Below are 6,719 nucleotides of genomic sequence, written 5' to 3'. Positions count from 1 at the left end.
CTCGGAGCTTCCACTGCGAAAACGGTGCCTACATTTGAGCACGTATGTAACTGAACCGTCCTAACACCAACTACAGAGCATTCCTGAACTACTACCTACCTCATTCGAGACCCTCGAACTATCTTAGATCGTATACTCACTGGCTTTATTGAGTTACAGTGTGGAAACCGGCCCTTCGGCTCAACTTGCCCATACCGGCCAACATGTCCCATCGAAACTAGTCCCATCTGCCTGCGTCTGGCCCATATCCCTCCCAACCTGTCTTATCCATGTACCTGTCTAAATGTTTCTTAAATGTAGGGATGGACCCAGCCTCATCTACCTCCTCTGGCAGCTTGTTCCATACACCCACCACCCTTTGTGCGAAAATGTTACCCCTCACTCGGATTCCTATTAGATCTTCCCCCCTCGCCTTGAACCTATGCCCTCTGGTCCTCGAAACCCCTCTGTGGGAAAAGGACATATATTACCCCGGACTCTCTATTTCCCTGTCTGTTCGACTCATGGTTGTGTACACCTCGCAGCCTCTGTCCCCAGTGTGGAGTTAAGGGCTTGTTTATGGGCGCTCTGGAGGATGGGTTTAAGACTTTATCGGGAATCGAGATAGACCCCGTAATGCAGGAGCAAACAATCGCAGACGCTAATCTGCATTGGAAAGACACAATACGCGGGAGTAACTCAGCGCTGAAGAAGAGTCCCGACCCGAAACATCATCTATCCATGTTGTCTAGCGATGCTGCCTGACCCGCTGAGTTGCTCCAGCGCGTTTTGTCTTTCCACTAGACATGTAATAAGTCTCGGCTGGGTGTTTACTGGGATCTCTGGTGTTTAATAGACGTCCTGATGTTGTTTTTGATCGGGTTTACTACTGACAGTATTTAATCAGATCCATATTAAATCATTTCCCCTTCACCTTAAACCTATGTAATCTGGTCCTCGATTCGCCTATTCTGGGCAAGAGACTGTGCATCTACCCGATCGATTCCTCGCATGATTTTAAACATTATCTTGCACACAGCGTTGTTCCCTTCACCATGTATACACCATTCATGGCTCGATTGTTACTATTCATTGTCTGTCTACTGACTGGTTAAACGTTTGAAAGTTTCACCTCTCAGTAGATAATAAATTAAGACAACCATCACGATCAATGTGAGACAAAGTCTTTATTCCTATTTGACAAAATAAAAAGACGACTTCTTGCACATATTGAGAGAAGGTGCATCACACCAAACAACATTTGTCTAAAAAAAAAAACAGATTATTCTTCAGCTCATTAAAGAGCTCGGGTGAAATTCTGACAAAGTTTGTGAATGCACTTTTATCCTCTTCGCACAGCACACTAAGCAGCTGATCATATTGTCCAAATTGAGGTCTCCGTTGAAAGATGGGCTTCACCCAGTGAGACTTCCTCTTAATTATCTTTTGAATTAATCTCACCCTTCTGCCTTCACGCAAGCGTTCTCGATGCACATAGTGGGCTGCTGCATACAGCGCGTCAATGAAAATAACCACCATCCTGTACTCGAAAATACTAAGTATAGGCATGTCTCCAAATGAGCCAATTCAACCAAGGGAGGAATATAGTGTGTGAAAAACCCCAATATAGTGTGTGAAAACAAAGTAACATCATTTGTGCCACGTGATTAACAACACTACAGTTCACGATGTTCATTCAAGATTAACGGAAAAGCTCGGGGGACGGACAAGTCACTCGCACAAATAACAGAAATGCCGTGTACCGTGGGAACTCTTTATCTACCACCCGTTATATCGTGCGAGACTCGAGCTGGACCACGACCACTTCACTCTGGTGACAACCCCACATTTCCAGCCTCAACGACTACCGGCCAGTCGCACTCACACCAGTGGTGATGAAGTGTTTTGAAAAACTGGTCCGGGGTCACATCACATCACTCCTGCCCCGAAGCTTTGACCCCCACCAGTTTGCGTACAGAGCGAATAGATCTACAGAGGACGCTGTAGCCACAGCTCTCCATGCTGCACTGTCCCACCTGGAGCAGCGGGGGAGCTACGTGCGGATGCTCTTTGTGGACTACAGCTCTGCCTTTAATACCATCCTTCCCCACAAACTGGTGGACAAACTGGGGGACTTGGGACTTCCACACTCCACCTGCATGTGGATAAACAGCTTCCTGTCGGGTCGCAGCCAGAGAGTCAGAGTGGGCCATCACACATCCACGGCCCTCAGCCTCAGTACCGGATCTCCACAGGGCTGCGTGCTGAGCCCCCTGCTCTACACCATCTACACACATGACTGCACCCCCGCCCACCACAGCAACACCATTGTCAAATTTGCGGATGACACTACGGTGGTGGGACTCATCTCCGGGGGGGACGAGTACGCCTACCGGGATGAGGTGGAGCAGCTGACAGTGTGGTGTGGAGAAAATAACCTGCTCCTCAACACCTTAAAGACCAAGGAGATAATAATAGACTTCAGGAAGAATAAAACGGACATGGTACCATTAATTATCAGAGGGGACTGTGTGGAGAGGGTGGCGGATTTCCGCTTCCTGGGAATCCATATTGAGGAGGACCTGACGTGGAGCGTGAACACCTCTGCGCTGCTGAAAAAGGTCCAGCAGAGACTGCACTTCCTGAGGGTGCTCAGGAAGAATAACATCACTCAGAGACTGCTGCTGTCCTTTTATCGGTGCTCCATTGAGAGCATCCTAACATACTGTGTATGCGTATGGTACACCAGCTGCACAGCGGCTCAGAGGAAAGCGCTCCAGAGGGCCATTGACAACGCCCAGAGGATTGTCGGCTGCCCTCTCCTTACCTTGGAGGACTTACACAGTTCCCGCTGCATCAAAAAATCCCAGAGTATTATAAAGGACATTTCCCACCCCGGACACTCCCGGTTTGAACTGTTACCGTCAGGCAGACGGTACAGATCTACAAGGACAAGGACAAACAGACTGAAAAACAGTTTTTACCCCACTGCTATAAAGGCACTAAATGTAGCCGCCAAGGAACGCAGGGGCGATACATACTAAGAGACTGTGGAATCGACAGAAGGATGTAGGGCTGGGTGTTTATGGGTGCTATTTTTATTATATTTATTTTAGTTGTTTATCTTTTTTAAATATTTTACCTTGTATGTATCGTTAGCTTTTAGAAATGTTTGAATGGTGCACTGACTGGCTGACATTTTACAATTTCGTTGTACATGGTTCATGTTACAATGACAATAAATAAACTATTCTATTCTATCTTGCGTCAACTCGCCCCGTGAAAAAGCCGCATTACTGTCCACCAGACCTGCGGTAAGCCTCCGGACCGCCGGGGTCGGGTCGCAGCAGCGCGCCACCACCGCTCCGCCCGCTCCGAACTCGGCCAGCTCTACGATGGTGAGTAGGTCCGCAGGCTCCGTGACTGGAGTCCAAGGTCGTTCCTGCTGGAGGCCGCTCCACGTTGCTCAGCCCCAACGACAACGGAGCCCCGACAAGGAAAAGGTCGGGTTCTCCGTGCAGGGGAAAGAATTTAAAAGTATCCCCACCCCCCGCCCCCCACACACACATACCATTGCTGATCTGTTACACCAATTTTTCTCAGCCGTGATCAAGATCAGAAAAGATCTGCTATTTAAAATGACAACAGCACATGGACTCTTGATTATAATGCAACAGTGTCACTATTGACTATATTGTTCTTCATTTTTCCATCCACTAGTGGGAGAGTCTAGGACTAGAGGTCACAGCCTCAGAGGTAAAGGATGTCCTTTAGGAAGGAGATGAGGAGACCTGTATTTAGTCAGAGGATGGTGAATCTGTGGAATTCATCGCCACAGAAGGCTGCGTAGGACGTCAGTGGATATTTTTAAGGCAGAGATAGATAGATTCATGATTAGTACGGTGCCAGAGATGAAGGGAGGAGAACAGGAGGGAGAGATAGATGATTGGATGACGCAGGAGACTTGATGGGCCAAATGGCATATTTCTGCATCTATCACGTGACCTTATGATAACTGTTTTAATTTTGATGACTACTTGACAATTCCATTTTCACAGGTTTAACTGTTCTTGCTTATCTGCTTGGCTTATTCATTTGATTCATTTAATGGTACTTTAGAAAGCTGCATTATTTTAAGCTTAATGGGACTGTCCCAATGGTGACCTTTTAGGCGACTGCAGGAGACTATGCAGTCGTCACATGGTCGCTACATGTTCGCAGGTGGTTGTTGGAGGGTCTCCTTCATGGACGTGAGGAGTTCCCACATTCAGAGAACTCGTCGCGGCCTCCATATGGTCACCACAAATTTTTCAACATGGAGAGTGGCGAGAATTCCCGTGCCATAGGTCCTAATGGGCTGCCAGGAGGTCGAAGGTTCTCGTAGGTTATAGCCGGTGCAGACTGGTGAATTTCATTGGCTCATTGGGGAAAAAAACGTAAACAGTAGTTTTCAGAACCAAGGAAAACCGACCGGTAATGTTAATGTCCGCCGAGCTTCACAGCCGTGGATCTCTGGCTTGTTAAAAGTTGTCTCCACTCCTTTTCCCCCTCATCCCCCCTCTTTCAAAGGACTTACTCTCCACTGTGATTTAGCCGTCTTAATTACAGCGCCAACCTTCCTGTTCATCGCGGTGTGTGTCTATCACCTTGGCTTTGCATCATGTGAATTTCACTCAGACAGCGCCACCCCTGCTTGCCCTGTCTCCCGCCTGCATAATTGGCTGGTGAAGGAAGCGTTGTCTGTGTGTGTGTGTGTGTGTGTTCCACTCTGACAGTCGCCGTTCCAGTTGCCGTTTTTTCAGGCGACTGCCGGCAACTTGACAGGCGCCTGACAAATCGCCTAAGTGGAACAGGAACATTCAGCTCCCGAAAATCCCTTTAGTTTATTTTAGCTACTTTTTAATTTTTTATGAGTTGGTTGAAGAATTGAGGAAGGCTGAGATCGAAAATGAAAATCTCGACAACCAGCTTCTGGCTGAAGATTACGCCACGCATATCAAGGTCCGAGAGAATCAGGGAGAAACATGCACAAGAAACATCACAGAAAGATCAGTGCTGTTTACAACTTCACAAAGATCTCCAACTTTTAAGACCTCACGCCAAGTTCTGTGCACCACTTGCAGAACAGGCAACTGGTGCTTTAAATAATTTCACCGAACGGAAGATTAAAGAACTGGATGGTAATTACTCAAAGTTGACCTGTTGACCATTCCACAGCTCACTCCATTCCGTGTAGAACACTTTCTGAAGAGTGACATGGGATAGATGTGAACCTGCAGGAAAATGCAATCATAATTGTGGGTTGTGGTAGAATGTAGCTGTCAGCAGTGGCACATTAAAAGTATAATGCACATTGCGTGGCTTCTGCACCAGGCCCATCCTTCGCAACACAGGGGACAGGTAGAACCTCAGCAGGTAGTGACACTTAGTGCCCACGTGCCTTGGCTCTACACTCCGCCTGATGCAGCCACACACAAATGTGGCCATCAGGATGAGGGCGACGTTGGGCACGCTTTTACCCCCGTTGTCTGCCGACTTGTACATTGTGACCCGTCGCACCCGGTCCATCCTCGACCCCCAGATGAACTGGAAGACGGCCCGGGTGATCCCCGTGGCGTAGGAGGGAGGGACAGGCCACACTTGTGCCAAGTACAGCAGCCCCGAGAGCACCTCAAACCTGATGACCAAATTTTTTCCGGTTATGGAGAGGGAGCGTTGCCTCCATCACTCCAGCTTCTTCCCCACCTTGCCTATCCGCTCCACCCAATTCTTGTTACTCGCCTCAGCCCCCCCCGAACCAGATCCCCAGCACCTTCAAGAAGTCAGGCTTGATGGTGAAGGGGATGGAAGATCGGTCGGGCCAGTTGCCAAAGAGCATGGCCTCGCTCTTCCTGCGGTTCACCCTGGCTCCCGTGGCCGACTCAAACTGGTCGCAGATGCTGATCAATCTGCGGACCGACCTTGGATCCGAGCAGAAGACGGCGACATCGTCCATGTACAGAGAGGCTTTGACCTGAATGCCCCCACTGCCTGGAAATGTCACTCCTCTTATGCTCGCATCCTTCCTGATGGACTCGGCAAAAGGTTCAATACAGCAGACAAACAAGACAGGAGAGAGAGGGCAACCCTGCCTGACTCCAGACCTTACAGGGAAACTGTCTGATTCCCACCCATTGATTTGGACTACACTACGGATATTGGTGTAGAGCAGTTTGATCCAATTTCGGATTCCCTCCCCAAAACCCATTTTGGAGAGCACTTCCCTCATGTACGTGTGCGATATCCTGGCGAAGGCCTTCTCCTGGTCCAAGCTGACTAGGCAGGCATCCACCCGTCTGTCCTGCACGTAGGCGATGGTCAGCTGGACATTGCCGCCCCATCTGTCGTCTGTGGAAAGGTTCTTCTGGACCAACACCTTTGACCACAAGTCCATCGGGCAGTGGTCAGCACGGAATGTCCTGCAGGCACTGCAGGGAAAGGACTCGATGGATCCGGTGGCGTGGTTCCCAGAGCAGACTGCCCAGCTTGTCTGGCAAAATGCCTCATCGCCAGAACTGACCAACAAGCACCAAGACCTGGCTTGGCTGGCGGTGAGGGGAGCCCTCTCAGTTAGATCCTTCCTGCACCGTCGGAACCTCACTACCAGCGCACGCTGCCTCCGGGACGGTTGCTATGGAGAGGAGACGGCTGCCCACCTCTTTGCAGAGTGTGGGTTTGCAAAAAGAGTCTGGAGAGGTATG

Source organism: Amblyraja radiata (assembly GCF_010909765.2).
Source record: "Amblyraja radiata isolate CabotCenter1 chromosome 43 unlocalized genomic scaffold, sAmbRad1.1.pri SUPER_43_unloc_3, whole genome shotgun sequence".
NCBI lineage: Eukaryota > Metazoa > Chordata > Chondrichthyes > Rajiformes > Rajidae > Amblyraja > Amblyraja radiata.
Note: the sequence above shows the minus strand (reverse complement) of the source record.